This window comes from Perna viridis, chromosome 2 (genome assembly GCF_037379345.1).
Source record: "Perna viridis isolate PV_CMFRI_1.1 ecotype Kerala chromosome 2, ASM3737934v1, whole genome shotgun sequence".
In the NCBI taxonomy this organism is placed as follows: domain Eukaryota; kingdom Metazoa; phylum Mollusca; class Bivalvia; order Mytilida; family Mytilidae; genus Perna; species Perna viridis.
Window position 1 is genome coordinate 39,704,578 of NC_142446.1, and position 18,756 is coordinate 39,723,333.

General features: G+C 31.5%; 1 long non-coding RNA gene across 2 annotated transcripts; it reads left to right on the forward strand.

Moving 5' to 3' along the window:
• Positions 1-3,202: 3,202 nt before the first annotated feature.
• On the forward strand, positions 3,203-13,015 carry LOC148625009 (uncharacterized). 2 transcript variants are annotated; one of them, XR_015919829.1, is made up of 3 exons: positions 3,203-3,467; positions 4,527-4,622; positions 12,878-13,015. It is a non-coding gene; the product is annotated as an uncharacterized LOC148625009 (long non-coding RNA). The 2 variants fall into 2 exon arrangements; XR_015919830.1 differs by lacking the exon at positions 12,878-13,015 and adding an exon at positions 10,704-11,319 and having other exon boundaries at positions 3,214-3,467.
• The last annotated feature ends 5,741 nt before the right edge of the window (positions 13,016-18,756 follow it).

An 18,756-nucleotide genomic window follows, 5' to 3' on the forward strand; every position in this document is an offset into this window, starting at 1 on the left:
ATAGGCACTGTCTGAACTTTATATTGGCTGGTACTTAATTACAAAGAAAAGGAAACATACTATAGCTGTACAGATCTAGAGTTTTTTTTTAAGATAGAAAGAATGCAATGAATAACGAACAATCGATCGAAACACACGTATATCGTAAAACCATCGTTGATACTTCCCGAAAAAGAGTATATGCTTACAAACATCCGCTCATGTAAGTTTGACATATTTAAAAATATATAAGGAAATAGAATTTTGAAAATATGTATTACTGTCAACTGCGATCCTTTGTCATTTTAGCACTGTAATGTATGACTGTATTTTAAACAAAAAATTAAATCTTTAAATCATATTATCATGAATTGATGAATGAGGAAAAACTATTGGTTGTTTACTACAACACAACATATATCATCTAAAATAAAACTAAAACTGTTGACCACGCATCATCAAGGTATATTTAACTCCATCAAACCCTGTAAACTCACTTTTGTATATAGTGTATATAGTCCTCTAATTAGAGTTTATACCCATTACATCTATTCAAAAGAAAGTAACAGGCTCTTCATTTTCCATTTACACGATGGAACATTGCATGTCAATTGATTGAAAATTATTCAACTTTATCTAAGACCGAGCAATAACACCAGGGACTCATTGATTAGGTATGGTTCATCGTATATTTACAAAGACAAAGGCAAACCCAAAAATCCAGACTTGCTTTAATATCATATGCTTACCAGTCTGCCCTGAATGAAATAATCACTCTATTCGTAGAATGGAGATTATACAAATTGCAAGCTGGGTTGAAGAAAGTATACTCTAATATAGAACTAAATTATAAAGCATATTTTACTTTAAACCGTTGGATTCAAAAGTATCCAAAAATGCTCTGTTGAACAGCTTAATCCCAAAATTCCTAGAGAGAGTTCAATCACTGAAACATTAACTACAACGATCCAGGAAAATGTCCATAGATTTTGTTAAAAATTATACAGCCGTCACCATGACCTCACCGACAGACATGGGGTGTCAGTTTCTAATTTATCAGTGTCCTTTTACGGTCTCCAAATTCAGCTGGATACCAGATTTGATATAAAAGTTGAAAAGCAATTCAAATTTTGAAATTGCCAATCAGTTGTGCAAGTGCAAGAGTTAACATGCATTTTTCATTCTAACATGCATTTTCATTCCGGTGGGGTTGTCGTCTCTTTGACATATTCACCATGTCCAGTATTCTTATTTTCTTATATTTAGCACTTCTCCAAAAATAGACGCCGGAATGAGTTCGTATTTTCTGTGTGTACTTTAAGGTTCTTTTGTGTCGAACTTTTTATGCCATTTTATTATTTTCTGTCCTGAATGAGATATTGAAAAGTGTTCATTCCTCTCATAAAACCATGTACATAAAAATTAAAAAGCGCAACAAACTTTTTTTTTTTGTATACTTATTTTTAATACATAAAGGGAATTAAATAAATACCAAATTAACTTAATCATATTCCAGTATTTCAATATAAAGCGCGTCATGAAAATATATATAAATCATTACTACCATTTTGGAGTATCCGGTTTATCCTGATTGTTGACAAAACCGTAAAATTATATACTGACTTTATCTCATGATACAAACATTGAAATTTATCCTTCAATCATTTCAGGTTGATGCATCTAATTCAGGTCCTTCAATCCCTATTTCTATTTCTACCATTGACAGTTACAATTTGTTAAGGATGTCCATCGCTTCTTGAAGTATGACTAATATATTCTGATAATGTTAGCACCGCTTATGGAATGGAATAATTTTATGTTATACATTTTATGTAAAACTTCTAAAAATCTTAGAAAACATTATAGTTTAAACATTATTTTAAAATATCGTTATTCATTCAATTACTGATAAAAGTGAATATGCTGTACATTTTTAAATTGTACTTTGCAAAAATGGGTCACGGGTATGCCCCCTTTCTAGTTCAACGAATGGAAATATTATGACAAACCACTTTGACAAATCGACAATACAGTCTCTACTACGGAGTTTTCACATCTCAATCCAATGAAGTAACATGAACATGTTACACTTTATGCAAACGTCTCACAATAAAGTTTTTTTTTGTTTTTTTTAAACTAGGTTATGTTATTTTAATATTCAACTCAAAACTACCAGGATAATTAACCTACCGGTGCATCTGGTCCCTGCTTCCAGTTATTAGTGCAGTCTGGGTTGCTCATTGTACGTGTTATTTCATGTTCTTTATTGTGTGCACGTCTATCCTGTTTAGTTATTATCCTCGTATTTATTCTTTTGATTACCTTTCGAATCCTGATTCCCTTGATTTCCCTAAATACATTCTACAAAATGACCTTAACAAAAGTTGTGGGGTGTGTGTATTCTCTTTGTAAAGAGAACTCAAAATTACTTCGTTTTATGGAAGGTTTCCTCAGCCATATACCGTTGATAGTCGATGAGAAATAATTACTTTTTACCCTACTGATGTATCTGGCCAGTGTATCAGTTTCGTTTAATCGGTTCCATTAATTGAGATAACCAAATATGAATGTATAAGATATGAGTCAACTCTGACAACTCAAAAGGCTATGAAGAGCCATCCGATGGTTATGACTGCACATTGAGTAAACAGAGATACAAATCATTCTTTTGATTTAAGGATACGTACAAAATATCAAACAATCTTATTTAATCAGCTAATTGTATTAACAGTTAGTCATATGGATTTAAACTTTCACACGAATTTATCGGGAAAACATGACACGTAATTTCGTTCTACCATTTTTGATATTGCTACTTCATTTTGCATTAATGCAAAATTATCAATTATTGATATATTTTAGGTGTTTTATTAGCATCCCATTTGATCCATCAATCAAGAGCGTCATTTGTAGACTTGTTAATTATGCAAAGAATAATTCGCATAAAACGAGTTATTTGGACATTTTTACAGTTCTGTGACTATTGATGCATTGACCGATCGAGATGTACCATCAAGTAGCACTTACCAAGCCTAATTTTCTGATTCGTCTCCTCGTCCCAGGGGGTTCCAATAGGATGTTTAGCTTATCCTTAATCCTTTCGGATGGATAAGTTTACCATATACAATAACTAATTATAAATTACATTTTAAAAATTCATAATGTTAATTTCGCTTTTTAAAAGAATAATGAAAAAAATATGTTCAAAAATTTCTCATCAAAATTGCCAGACACAAACGTAGGCACTAAATAACCCAATATTCTTTCGTCAACAAATTATGGTTCCGAATCCCACATGGGACTCTTCGTTATAAAAGAGGAACTAGAAAACGGTGCTTCCTTTATTTTATTAGTCTAAAGTGTACTCGGAAGTATTTGTTGTCCAACACTCGCACATTCGTCACTTTAAGATGTTCCGTTCAGCTCGACACTTCGTTTGTATTTTGTTGGTGATAAATTGTTTCCAAAACATTTCTGGATACTGGCTGGTAAGTTAAAATTTAAAGTACTTTGCCTTTTTTTTACCGTGCTTTCTTTCGAGTTCTGACAACGCTTCAACCCCTCTTACCATAAATTTTACTGTCTTTTAAACGAAATGACCTTAAAGATAAACAAGTTTTTACTATGTTATCAACTTTGCAAATAGAGGCATTTCAACAATATTGTAAATATTGCTATGTAATATTTTTTTTTAAAAGTTTTAATTTGAAGAAAACAAATCAGCGGCAATTTACTTTTAGTTTCAAATATGGATGGTAAAGCAAATATCCATACTAGGTAAGTTAAAAGTCTCTCAAGAACAAGCCGTAATTATTGCTTTGACAACAGATATAAGAAGAAAACAAAGACATGTTTCCCTTTAATCATTATGTTTATTTGTGTTGTATACCGTGGAATTATATTACTTTATCATTTTATATTAGTATCTGCCAGGAGTTTGGCATTACATGTAAAAACTGATATAAAATCAGAAACAAGTTAGACTTCATTTATTAAAAAAGAATCTATATTATAAATTATTTCAACGAAGACAATAGATCGTCTTACGTTATACATCTTTCATTTATCTACTGCATACTTTACACATGCTATTATTATAGTTTTATGAAAAGATTATGCGCACGATAGAGTATTCATGAATTTTCATTACAATTTTTCAACTTTCACACAGCAATTTTTTTTTATTATGAAACCGGATTCTTGCTTTGAAAAAAAGACAAATCTATATTGTTTTATCTAAATCAAGATGATTTTTACCCTACTGATGTATCTGGTCAGTGCCCCAGATATTGTACCAATTATCTATTTTTGTTTAGTGATAGTAAACAGCTCTATAGACTTTATCAACATATGATCGAGTCTAACCTAGTGCTTAAATAAAAAAGTCTCTTACTTGTGATAAATTTCTGTGAATTAGAAAAACGGAATGACTTGTACATTTGCACTGAGTAAAGTACCGTCAGTTCTTCATGAGATTCTTGCTACTGTGTATAGATTCCATAATTTTGTTTTATGCTATGGACACTATAATAACTTTGCTGTTTCAGATTGGACAACCACGTGACAAAACGTTCTCGTCAAGAGAACAGTATTTGATTAATAAAATTTTTGGCATTGGGACACAAAACAGAGACACACAGGAGGTAAAAATATTCTTTACCAATTTTTTCTCGCTTTTTTTATAAGACAATTTCATTTCTCTGCATTTTGTATTTGTAATCAGTATATCGAATTGCTTGAATCTTATATCACTTAGTCAAATTAATTCGGTACAATATGTTTCAATGACATTGAGGCCTATTTCCATGTGTAAGGTTTTGGTGACGTATAAAATGTTTTCACTTGCAAAAATACATTCCAAATTCAAGAGTAAATTCCAAAAAAAAGTGAAAATCAAAAGAATGTAATCCAGGGACAAACACCAGACATGAAAAACAGTAACACGCAATAAAGAATACATACTTTGTAACAAAAGTAATGAACAACTCGCTGAATGTGATATTTTTACATAATAAACAAAACAGAACAAATTTAAAGCAAAATAAGACATAAAGTTAAGGTGTATATTTTTAAAATATTTTTTTATCAATCTAAGTGGAAAAAAACCTACATTCCGCCCCTTCTTTAATCAGTTTAAAATATATCGAAATGATGCCGAGTTGCGTCTTTAAAGACTAACTGTGACAGGTATTTTTTTTGTCGTTTCGTTTTTCAAAGAATTCTAACATGTCTTTTACATCCGGTGAACATTTATTATTAAATTGACCTTAGTGTTCTCACTTTCTTATATTGTTGTGCCTGTGTTTAATTTTTGCTCTTTATTTTTATTTATTTATTGTTTTGTATTCGTTCATTGATACTTAAATAACATTAATATTCTGTGTAAGAATCAGGCAATTTGTGGCACACAATTTTGTCTTTTTCGCCTCAAAAATATTCAATACATCTCGAAACAACCGGAAAGCTATCTAAATTTATCCTGAAGCATCTTTGACATAAATATACAATGATATAAATATGACTGCTTACATAGGAAAAAGGTTGGGGAAAATTTCCCACCATTCTGCCATGGTGCATTTCCACTAAATTTGACCTATCAATATATAAAAAATGCATACATTACAAACACTTTGATGGTTATTTCTGGAGATTGTGAGGTATAAATACGAGTTACACAATGAATTTTCGACTTTTTCTTTATGTGTCACACCTTATACAGATTTTGCCTGATTCTTAGACGGAGAAGTACATAAAATGCTATCCTTTAAATTAATCACATACGCTTCAACACTCGTTCTGAGTAAGGTTTCACTTGTTGAAGCCAATGCTATAAGTACAACGTTTTTCATTATCCATTTCACGATGTGTTAGGATATAACATGTTTATTATTCCATCAAGAGTATACGGACTGATATGTGCTTAGAATTCTTTTTTTTTATCTTAACCCAAGTTAACACACTGTGTGTTTTGTGTTTGGCTATTGAAGTGATGTCATTAACAATCTTTACTTAAACAAATGTTGTTAGCGTTAGTTAAAAAGTAACCAGTTTCACAAGTGAAAAATAATCATAATATTTCACAAGCTAAAATTAAACATAGGTTTATAGGCTTTTCGTAATATCTTAAACTATGAGTTTTGACGAAATTATTCATAGAAAATATCTAATTAAAACGATGAAAATATTTGAGGAGTGCCCTTCTATATTTCTATATTGCTGCCAGTAGATAATTGATTTGAAGGCGATCTAAATAACTTAATAACGAAATTATGATAATCCCTTTCAACAAAACCCATGTGAAATTAAAACACAAATAGAATTCGGAATCAATTTATGTATTGAAGAGGTTCTAAATACCTTTGGGCGAATTCGTTATGAACGCAATCGATTAAGTTGTCTTTTAAGAAAGATTGTCCAAATGTGTTGTTTAGCAGGTATAGGTTTTTATTTTGAAAGCAGTATGTAGGATGTTTTAGCAAATGTTAGCCGAGTTGCTCATTTACTTTTATTACTTTGTATGTATGATTTTAGTTACTTTATGTTCTTTGCTGTGTATATCTGTTTTCCATGTCTGATCTTTGTCCCTGGATTACATTCTTTTGATTACCGCTATAACCTTGGTTCCCTTGATTACTCATTAGCACATTTTATGTAAATCACTTATCAGGTCTGAATGTAAATACGTATTGTAGATCTTGCACAATGACTGCATCCAACATTAATCAAAGAAGTGAAATCCATGGTATTTCATAAAAAGGCCGGGGTCTTTTAGCCCCAAAATGGATCCATCCATGATGCTACAATTTCTAAATATGAAGACTCTTTTGAATTACTTTTTGTTACATATATAAATGTATTAAACAATTTTAATAGATCATTAATAATCAGGCTTTTTGGTTACTTCTACTATTAATAATTTCATTTCATTGCACTTATATAAGGGACCGGCCATTATTTATCTCCAGGGGTGGACCGGCAAATTAAAAAATGATCCCGGAAAAAAATAATTGAACCCCCCTTTTCCAAACACAGAAAAATTCTCAACCCCCCTCTCTCAAGTACCAAAAAAGTCAACCCCCTGCATTTTTTTTAAATGAAATTTCAATGTATGTATTGATTTATTCAAAACAGAATAGGAAACATATAGTACAATCACAAGTTATTTAGGGAATGTTTCCAGTATTTGAACAGGTTATACAATATAATCTGGTATGGGGCAGTTTACGCTTAATAGGCTGCGAAGCGGTCTATTTTTTAGCGTAAACTGCCCAAAAACAAGAAGAACGAAAGAAAATAGGAGAAAGGCTAAAACCCGAAAAGGAAAGAGAATGAAGGAATCAGCTGCTAGTATATTAATGGCGATTACTTCAGAGGCTACCGTAAAATTTTGTTTCCCAGATCTAGGGGATGTTAATGTTTAAGACATCACAACATTATGTTACTGCTGTTGAAATAAATCAATCTATTCTTCAAAGCATGCTTTAAAAACAAAAAAATAAGAAACTGCTTAAATACTTAAATTCATTAGAATTATACATTATGTATAAAATTCTAGATATTGCACAAGTACATGTGTAAATGATTTTTCTTTAAATAAAATTATGACCCCCCCGCCCTCATTAATTAGTCAAAAAATACATAACCCCTACTTCAAGTACTGCTATTTTTCCTTGGACCCCCTCCTTTTTTGCCGGACCACCCCTGGAGATAAATAATGACCGGTTCCTAATTTGTCTTTTTAAGTAGCAGTCTTCATAAGAATAAGACAGTAGGTGATTCATGCATGCCAAAACCCAACGGAAATTACTTTAATTTCTTATTCGGAAACAGTCTTCATTTGGTTGTTGCACCTTTGAGATAATATTATAAAGATTTTGTATGAAATTGGCACTTTGCAAGAGTTATTGTTCTTGCTTGGGTTGATTTGGCTGATTTAAGTGGGATATGAATGAACGAGATTCTAATAAAATACAGATCTGAATACAGAAAGGACTATCGTTCTGGACAACCAATGAGGTGCGCAGTAATTATACAAATCTTCGTCAGATGACAACGCGACAGTAGATAAACAAGAAAGAGAAAACGGCTTCTATAAATCTTTATCGTTTTGACAGTTATATATTTATATAAGTCTATTTATGAATTGGTCCAAATTAGTTATCGATTACTAGAAAACATATGAAAATATTACTGTTGACGTATCAGTATGATGTAATTTAATTTTTATGAAGAACCGAGAAATGGTTATCTTTATTATAGAAATAGTTCTTAGTTATAGTGTAAATTGAAAACGAAACGATTTATGATGTGGTAATCATTGGCTTCTTTGAATAAAAGGTTGTGATCAGTTATTCCTATTTTTCCAAAGTAGATTTATTGCATCACACCAAAGATAGCAAATATGGTAAAGTGCTTGAATCAGTCTACCTTATCTTACTGATATTGCGTAATAGTGAATAACACTTTAAGTACTTTTCTTTCGAATAAACAAAGTTCATATGACATCCATGTATCCTTGATCATTGATGTCATATGTACTTTGTTTATTCGAAAGAAAAGTACTATATATAATTGAGACAGCCAATAATTTGCTAAACCTGTAAACTCTCCCACATTAGAGGTGATACTTCTACAAATCAATGACAAACTTAGAATCTACCGCATAAAAGATTTTTGGAGGTTTTTAGTTGGTTGAAAAGTATCAGCGTCAATTGAGAAGAATCTCCCGCATGAAATGTTCCAAAAGTTAACAGATATGAATTCCACGTTAAATAAAACAACACAAGCAAACACTGGTAGTATAATTAACTTTAGTTCTGAACACAAGATCTGTAGTGAAAATTAGGATATTACCTCTTTGAATGTTAGCAAATGAAGACTTTCAATAGTAACTCGTATAAGAACATGTTATGCTTTAAAAAATATTACCTCCTTCGCACAGTCATTATGTTTTGTTTTTTAATTGAAACGTTGTTGTTCATTTTCTGTCAAATTTTCTCATTGTGGTTGCAAGTCTTTCGTCTTTCCGAAACCCTGGAGTTCAGTTTTTATTCAACATAGTGGTTGTTCTACTAGTTCTGTGTTCATTTTTCAAATCCTTCGCCTGTTGATTTTTTGTCGTTCCAAGGGATGTTTAATCCCTGTTTTGTTCTGTATTTCCGGCTTTGGTATTTCCACATTTTCGTCCAGCAATTTCGACCTTTACACATTTATCATTGATAGTCACAAATTTAACTTGCAGAGTCAAATTAAGTTGAAAGTGCTTTGTGTCTTTTTAAGTGTAAATCAAAATAAGTAACGTAAGTATTACAGAAAATAAACGGGAAATAAATAATAAAATAATATTCTGACAATATCTGGCTTACGTTATTCTGCATATGCCTGAAAATTCTTCATACATAAATTGGAAAAGGGGCTATTTATATGGAAAGCATAAAATTTCCGGAACCATTTTTTGAACAATTTTAACAAAAAAATGGACGTGAATAACATAAAAAAATATTTTGCACGGATCTTTTTTAAACTCAAATTAATATTAGAAATTTTGAGTGCGGAATTAAAACTTTGAGTGTGTCATATTTTCGTATTTTATTACTATGCTTTTGATGAGGACGGCTTGCCATTTAGAACATTTAAATACTAAATATCTAAATAGGTTGAGGCGGGATTATAGTCGTTAATAAGTATCTATTATTTATTATTCAAATTGTCGCAGTACTATTACAAGTACTTTAACAACTTTCGTTTTAATTTGAAATTAATATTAATGTTGTTACCACATTTTAATTATCTGTTTTAAGATTTTTTGAAACCAAAAAAAAAAAAAAAAAAATAAAATGGCACGATCGAGTTTTCTGCTGACAAGTCATTGGCAATTTGCCAACTGAGTATCCGATCTTTCAACTCCATAAATATTATGCAAATGAGCTTACATCGGAATCACAACTTCTATCATATTCAACAGTGTGAATAATGAGCAACAACAATACAAGACTAATTCTGGAAAACACTTTTTTAAAGCAAACAATTGGAACTTGCCTATTCAAATGTTTTTAGTTTGGAAGGGTGTATGTACAGGAATCACATTTAAGACATATTAGATATCAAGTCCATACAGTCTTGCTAATTAACATTAAAAAAAATTCTTTAAAAATCAGTAAACATATTGGTAGTGCCAATGTATTTTGGTATGAATGGAATGTTTTATGCCTTAATCCTTTTCAGTTTATGATTGAGATTTTTTTGTATTGTTTTAGGTTTTGTACCTGCTAGTTGTAATCTCATTCAGTTGCGTTTGGATTTTTAGTAGTTTTTTATTGCATTTTCGCCATTAACATTCCACATATAGTGTAACAAGTATGTGTCATAATCACCTTTAAATGGCTGGTGGTTTTCTAAATCAGCCATTTAAAGAAATGTTAGAGGTGGTATTTTTAGACAGTATTGCATTATTTTACAGTAAATTTAATGTCATAATATAATGTATTTTAAAATAGCACTTATAAATTGAATTTATATGTTTTATAATTCCTTACTAAAAGCTTGTAATGGGAATACATTACTCATAAATTCACAATTTGCAATTGGAAATACTAAAATTTGTGGATCTAGTTCATATTCCAAGCTTTAATCTTTATTTAATGATTTCAATTGTGATAAAATAGGTTAGAACAAAGTAGTGTTAGCTTACCTGATTTTTTCTTTTCTTTCTTCTTTTTAATCAGATTCCATATGCGAAGTCTCCCCCAAAGAGGCTGGCATGTGGCCCATTAGGATGTGGATTTGGCTTGCAGTCAACATGATCAACTACGTCACTATCATCTGAAACAATTTTCGACATATTTTCATTTGTAAATAACAATATATTCCTTAATGGGATGTCAAAATTTGCTTTTAATATTTATGCAAAGAGGGTTAACTTATGACGAATTCGTATAATGCAATGAATTTAAAAGTTATTTGCTGAAATTTCCTTCAGTGTCATTTTATTTGAAAAAGTAATTGCGTAAACTTCGTATGCATTTGCGTTATTTCTTTTTTTTTTTTTGCTCATTTGAACTGACGATTGTAAATATTGTTATTGTCATGGTAAAATAAAACCCCCTTCAGCTAAAAAAAATCACGACAATTCAATATTTATGATCATTAAGTCGGTTTTGAAGAAAAAAAGGAAACAATGAATTTATAATAACTAATTTCCCCCAAATCTTTGTTTCTACTTTCATGTGCTTTATATAATAATCTACTATTGATTCTTCATTATATAATCTTTAGGCATGCATTTGAACTGTTAAAGCATTGTTAAAAATGTAAATATTCAAAATAAATTTAGTAAATTTATTTTTTTCTTTGTCATTTGAATACAAAATTCTTCCGTCTAAAGTTTTAATTAACCAAACAGGCATTTGACAAAACATGCTATTTACCATAATTGCAGTGTAGAGGAAGAACAATCTTAAACGAACTCGGAGAAAAATCTCTATTCGTTGATGTACTGTTTGGAGATTCCTTAATTTTAATCTTATTTATATTATTAAGATATCAATATTTCACAATAAACCTTAAATAAAGACAGTGTGGTAACATGTAGAAGTTAATTATTTGAAAATGTGTTGTCAAGTAGTCTTCTTGTATCGTTCAATGTCCAGTTTTCAAATGTGTTATTAAAAGTTTGCATACTTAAAATTAGTTGTATGCTTACTAACTTCAACAGTCACAATATAAAAAATTACAAAAATTACAAGTGTTTTACAGCTCCTCCCTGATCTCGTCAATTTACACGGTACATTCCGTTGTTTTTTGTATTAATATTTTTGTTTTTGCCTTTTGTATTCATTGCTTTGTATTTCAAATTGGTATGCTTGTCTCGATTCAAATCAAATCGAAATAGAATCGTACATCTATTCAAAGTTCCTGATTTTCTGCAACACCTTCAAGCTAAATCACCAATCCATCACAATAAGGTGGCATTCGTTTCTGTTGCATCGCTTCTACTCCAGCAGATATGGTTTAAGACACAACCAACTTGAAAGGTATCTATATAGTGTTTTTTTCTTGAATTAGTATATATTTTGTCGTTCATAAATTCCAGTTTCATTTCTCCTTCCTTGTATTTTATTTATTTGTTTCTCTTTTTTTTCATGATAGTGAAGTATTTAAAACAAAATATGATTTTCTGGATACAGGTATAGTGAACACTCTCTGAGTTTTAGGGATCTTGGTACTAGACGTTTGAATCGCTTTGTGTATGTGTTGTCTGTCCGATTATCGTGATTTGTCAGGTGTTGCCATAAAAGATTATGACCCAACAATTAGTACTCACCTATGGTCAATTTCACAAAAAAAAACAAAAAAACAAAAAACAAAAAACTCGTACGTGTAAAATAAGCCGTAAGATATCATGTCATTATAGAATATGCTTTTGTGACGTTACATCTTTTTAGGTATACTAGTTTCAACTGAACTCAGACTTAAAGATTTTCCTGCCCCACGAATGAAATTTGAATTTGTTAAATGAAATCCGTTAAGATAGGCCCATTGCAATTTTTCTACAATTGCATTATCAATGTGAGATTTTAATAGACTACTGCGTATACTATAAATTTCTTTAGCCATTTTTGTTGTTGAGAAAATTGGAATTAATTTAGGTAAGAAAAATGAACCAAAATTTCTAATTAAGAATATTAAATTGACAAGGTTACTAATAGAATACTTAGTAGTTTTTAGATGGTGTGTGTCGCTTCTTATTATTGCCGATTGCCATATTACCCTCCCAGAAGACTCACCCTTTTTATTTGTACTTGAGTATATTTTTAATGTTATGAAACTTCATAAAATCAAAAATATACTCTTCAATATATCTTGATATATATTTATTCAGCATTTTTTTCTCTTTCAGATACTCGATTTGAAATCGCCCTCCAAAAGAATAGTGTGTCCACCAAGGTTCTCATGCTCGAAAGAAAAACAAATAAAAAAACTAATCATGAACTAGTCTGTTTATATTGTAAGGTTACTTAATTAAACAGTCCTGAATGACTTTCTCTTGATTTGCCAAATTTTATGACAAAGTTTATTGGACCTTTAAAAGTTAACACATAATGTGAAGTTCCGTTCCCAATGGAATCATAACAACATTTTTAAAATGGCTCTTTACAAAATGACAATATTATCTATGTGCAAAAGCCACATTAGTGTACAGGAGATACAATTAACCAAGATATTTCACATTAAATCTGGCAGTTATCAATAAGATATCGCTTTTTAAAATCGTACTTTGGTGACATACATTAGATCGTAACCAAGTTACATTGAAGGCTTTTCCACACTGCTTATTTTTTTCAGGTTTGCTATAATGATCGAATTTGATTAAAAATGTCCCAATACCTATGTTTTTAACGATAAATATGTACTTGTATTTATGACTGGTATCAATTTCGCAAATAAGGGTAACAACAGAATTACTACAATCTGTGAGCTCCACAATCAACTCAAGTCAAAAATAAATCTGGCAAAATAGATATTACACCACTGGAGCAGCTGGTACCACAATGATCCTGAAATGGTACAAGCATTTCAAACGAAGTGGTGGGTCAAATCTAGGATTTTACACGCTAGACCTCCCTCATCCATTGCAGCGTGAATATATCAGTCGTGATAAAATTGATTTTGCATGCTATTGCGTCATAATCGGTAAATCAGCGGTTACATCAACACAAAGAACAATTAACAAAAAACAATCATTACTCATTATTATAGAGGAAACTGAGTATTTTTCAACCAGGAACTGATATTTAAAAATATTTGGTAAGAGATCTTTTGAGACGCATTTCCTCATACTCCTGATTCAGAAGTATGTTACACAGATATTTATGGTGTTCATGGAAATCAGAGTAGTTAGTACCTGCTCTAGCTTAGCGAATCAATTGTGAAATATAAACACCATATGCATGATATGAAGGTATATTGTTGCACAGGTAAGGGAAATTTATTATATTGGAATTAAAGGCGTCTCTTTCATCAAACATCTTAGTGTTGAGATGACAATTGTTGTCAAATTCGAGATGTAGGTCCAAACAAAAAAGATACAGAACATTCTGTTTCCGTAGTCTTTTTAATCTCGAGCTCTGGTTGATACATTGACGGTAACCATTACCTAAATAATGGTCGTTGATGGACAATGCATCGTCAACATATCTGTATGTAAGATTAAAGGATTTAGCTTCGTCTACGTTTTTATTCTTTACGAGATTCTGGAGAAATTCGATATCGTGTGAATATAAAAAGAAATCGGCTAGGAGAGTAGCCCCTCCAAATGTGACAAATATTTTAATAATAAGGAAATAAAGCATACCACAACCTGCTTTGCTGTGAGCACACTTTGCTCTTTTGTGGTGTTTTAAAAAGCATGTGGATTTGTAACCAAGAGCAACATAATTATTCGAAACATCAAATGATTTACGAATAAGTCTTTTCAAACGATATTTCAATTTATCATGTGGTAACGTAGCGTAAAGAGTTGAGGAGTCAAAAGCTTGGGGAGAATTCGTGGTGCTTTTCTCTCTTTATTAATCTTTAATCTTTAATAACATTCATTTTATTTTTGAAATAAAGTTTCCAATGGAGGCGCTGTGGTTCTCTGAAATTTGGACCACTCATGAGTTCATTCTCAATGATATTCAAATCACCAGTAATGACATGACCAGAAGTACTGTTATTAAAGAGTGAAGAAGCACAGTCGCATGTCAGAGGGGACTTTAAGTACTCCTCAATGTTTAGATTCTGCCTGCTTTAGATTGTCTTAATGTAGCTGTAAGAGACAATAGGAAACGATTGATTTTTTAAATATGGTAGAATTTTGGAAACTACCTTTTTACGATGAAGAATATTGTTGATGTTAATAGCATTTATTAACTTGGAATGGATATATGTATAAATTGCATATTCTCATCAAGCAGAGGTTCCTTTTTAACAGGTTTGAAGAGACGCAATTTAACCAAGTCAGATATAATGCTGGACAATCTGTATTAAATTGGAAAAGGGTCGGCACCTCTTTCGTCGAGTCCGAAACCTCTAAGATCTTTCAGAAGGGTGACTGCTTGTGAAAAAAGATTTGTTCTAATGTAATGAACACCTAGAGTTTGTTGTAAACTAGACAAAAGGTTATTTTATCTGTCTGAAAGTGAATATGCTGTAACAGGATCGGTTGCATCTTTTTCCCTAGGCTTCCGTCGTCTTTGGCTATTGTCACGTTTATTTCTGGGATAGGTGTTAAATAACGTCATTACATTGATTTCACTGTTACCTGCTATTTTGCAAAATAGCAATATTCTTCCTGAACATTGTAAATATTGAAATACCAACATAATATAAATAGCAAATTTGGTATTTTTACACGTGTTTCAAGGAGTAATATAATTTGATCAAATGAAGTAGCGCATGAGTAATCAAAATCTCCCCCTTTTATACTCGTGTCGTAGGTAAACTAGAAAAGACAATTCAAATAAAATGTATTCTGATTCATAAATAAACACTAGTCCCCCCTTTTGGAATGACATATGAAACAATTTTCGGTTATAATTATAGTAATAGTAACTTGTACACTTCGTCAATCTGTTCAATTAATTATGTTAATCACAGAACAGAATATTTATGAGTGTAACCTTTATCGCTATTATGTGTCGGCCTAGTCTGAAAGGAAATTTGTGTTATTTTTTTTAATGCGGGACTTCCCCTTGTATGTTATAAACTAGAAGGACTAATCATTTTCAATTTTAATTTCCATCATTTCAATGTAAATAGATGCTCAATGTTAGTACCGCCATAATTGTCCTGACCACAGACAACCCTGTGCATTTAGATATACAGTAAAACATGATTGGACCGAAATAAATAAAATGTCAATGCATCTTCTGTTTTATAATATATATTCTCCAACAACATAAAAGTGAACAGAAAGTAAAATCGAAAAAATACATGCAGAGACTAGAAATTCCTGACAGGCGCAAAAACAGGCGAGGTTAAAGTACTTTGATGTTATCATCCCCTTTAAATATGGCCATTATGGAAAAATATTAGACAATTGGGCACACATTAAAATCACTTCAAAAAGTATGAGTCTCTTGTTACAACAGAAATAAATACCAATCCCAATTCTTTCCATGCAGGGTTGAGACCCACGGTAGAACATAAGTCATACAATAAGTACAACAAACCCATGTCATGCTTAAAACTGCTTTTAAATATAGAGTTAGAACTTACTTCTTTGTAAAGACCCCATGAGCTAATCAATGTTAATGCAAAAAATACTATCCTTAACGATTTGACAATGATATCATAACGATGTCCATAACGAATGAGCATATTTAGCGGTTTAGTAAACTTACTGGGTGAATATGCTTTTCGTGCTTTTTTTTGTAGAATATAACCGTAACTCAAGATGTTAGAAATACCCGCTGGTATTAATCCTTTCCAAGTATATCTGTAGTTCTGAGTTGAAAGATTTTGTGAATATTTTTGTGATATCGAAAACCTTGATGTAGTAATTTCTCGGTTATATAAAGATTCCTTTCGTTAAAATCCGAAATATTGTTACAGTTACGAACAAATCGAATCATTTTTTACATTTGCTTTTTTTCAAAAACAGTTTCTACAGGATATTTATCTTCAGTATGAATATATATATATATATATATCAATATTGCTTGTACATATTACTTCCAAATAAAAATGAATATGCGTTTAGTTTTTATATTAATAGTTTTCATTAGACTTAAATTACCTTTGATGTACAAACCCATTTTGAGAAAAAAAACTATGTCAAATATAAGTGTTGTTCCAGTACATAAATGGTCAATGGAGACTCGGCATAGTCCTAAGAAATGTCTGCAGTTAGAACAATTTATAAAATTGATCTTTTATTAAGGTCACCTTGTCTCTACAGCATAGACCGACAGTTATCACTTTTAGAACTTTTTGGCAAAAAATTATATATAAATATTGAAGGTAACCATTTTCCAAAAGAACGATTGTTTATGAATACATGTATATCTATATGTGAAATTAAAGTATTTAGCATAGCAGAAGAAAAAACTATTATACAAACGAAAGTTTTGATATTTTCGGGCATCAAGTTTAATAGTTATTCGATGGAGGTCACGTTGCCCAAAATAAAAGCTGCTAGAACTCACTCAGCGACGCTAGAAAACACAAATCAACTTCTGTATTTAAATTGCCCACAGGTTGTCCGGAGTTTCAGAGAACTAGCTCCAATAGCAGAAAGAGGAGCACCTGTGTAGATTTAAGATACATTGCTTATTCCTTAATTTTTCATTCCTTAATGGATAATACATGGTAATGTTACATAAAAGCAGTTCAATCTTTGAAGTGTTTTAAACCCAGTATGACTTACTTGACCTATCACATGTACTGCTTATTTTATAGTTTATCTGTCAGTACGAGGTGTACCGACATTGACAGTCAGCACGTATGTTTCTTGGTTAGGTTTTTGAGCATAAACATTCGCGTTAATGATACTAATTGTTTACTTATTACAAAAATATTTGAAGGTATGCTCAGAATTTTACATGTTGAAAAAGACCCACGAGATCCGATCACTTTGTCTTTCTTATCGAGATTGTTACGTCCTTTGGATTCGATATGTAACGTTACGAGACCGGTCTGATCAGAGCTACCTTTGTTTTAGCATTGTTACTTATGGTTGAATTTTCTGTCGATTGCAAAAAGAAGTTAGGCAGGCAAGCGATTTGATTTAGATAACATTCAGTTTTAGTCGAGAGGCTCTAAAGTTGAATGAAACATCAAAAAAGATTTCTAAGCCGAGCAATAAAAAACTCTGTTATTCTTAACATCCAAAGTTACTTAAAAGTGAGGGGCACTATGAATTATCTCCTTTATTAGCTCATTTTGACAGTTCAAATAACAAAGTATCAGTTTAATTTCCGTTTACATAAAACCCAGCTATATGTGGTGTTCTGTAGAATAGGCGTAACATCTGAAATTGCTAGACTTGGGATATATGATGTATAGATAAAAAGATGGGGTCTGTGTTCCTCCAATGCGTATTTAGGTAACATTCACTTTAATGCTTATCATTAAAACGTTTGTGTGATGGAGTAATCAAGGGAACCAAAGTTATAGCGGTAATCAAAAGAATGTAATCCAGGGACAAGGACCAGACACGGAAAACAGATATACACAACAAAGAACATTAAGTAACTAAAATCATACATACAAAGTAACAAAAAGTAAATGAGCAACTCGGATTCCACTAATAAACTGGGAGCATGGATCAGGTGCACCGGTAGGGTAAGCGTCCTCTGTTTTTCTAGAAACACCCGCCGAGTTGCTCATAAAAAGTCAAGTCCGGGGTAGACAAATGAGGAAAGGAAAACTATGACCCGTTGAATAAATCAGTTTTCATGGTGCTGATGGATACACCATAACGATCCACGAGTTCATGATGACGACCATAAAACTTCTGTAGTGATGTGAGTTCTAGCGCGATACAAAAAGTTTCCGCAAGCTCTGGCATAACGTATCAGTTGTGATATGAACACTCCATACGCAGGTACTGAAGGGATGTTGTCACAGATGAATGGAAAGTTTCTGAATGAAAAGTCATTACGTTTGTCGTAAAGTTTGGTCAATAGTTGCCCTTTACCATCGATTTCTAAATGTAGGTCAAAATATGAGGCTGACTTCACAGTGTCTGTAGTATCCTTTATCTCAAGTTCTTTGGGGTAGATGAGATGTATC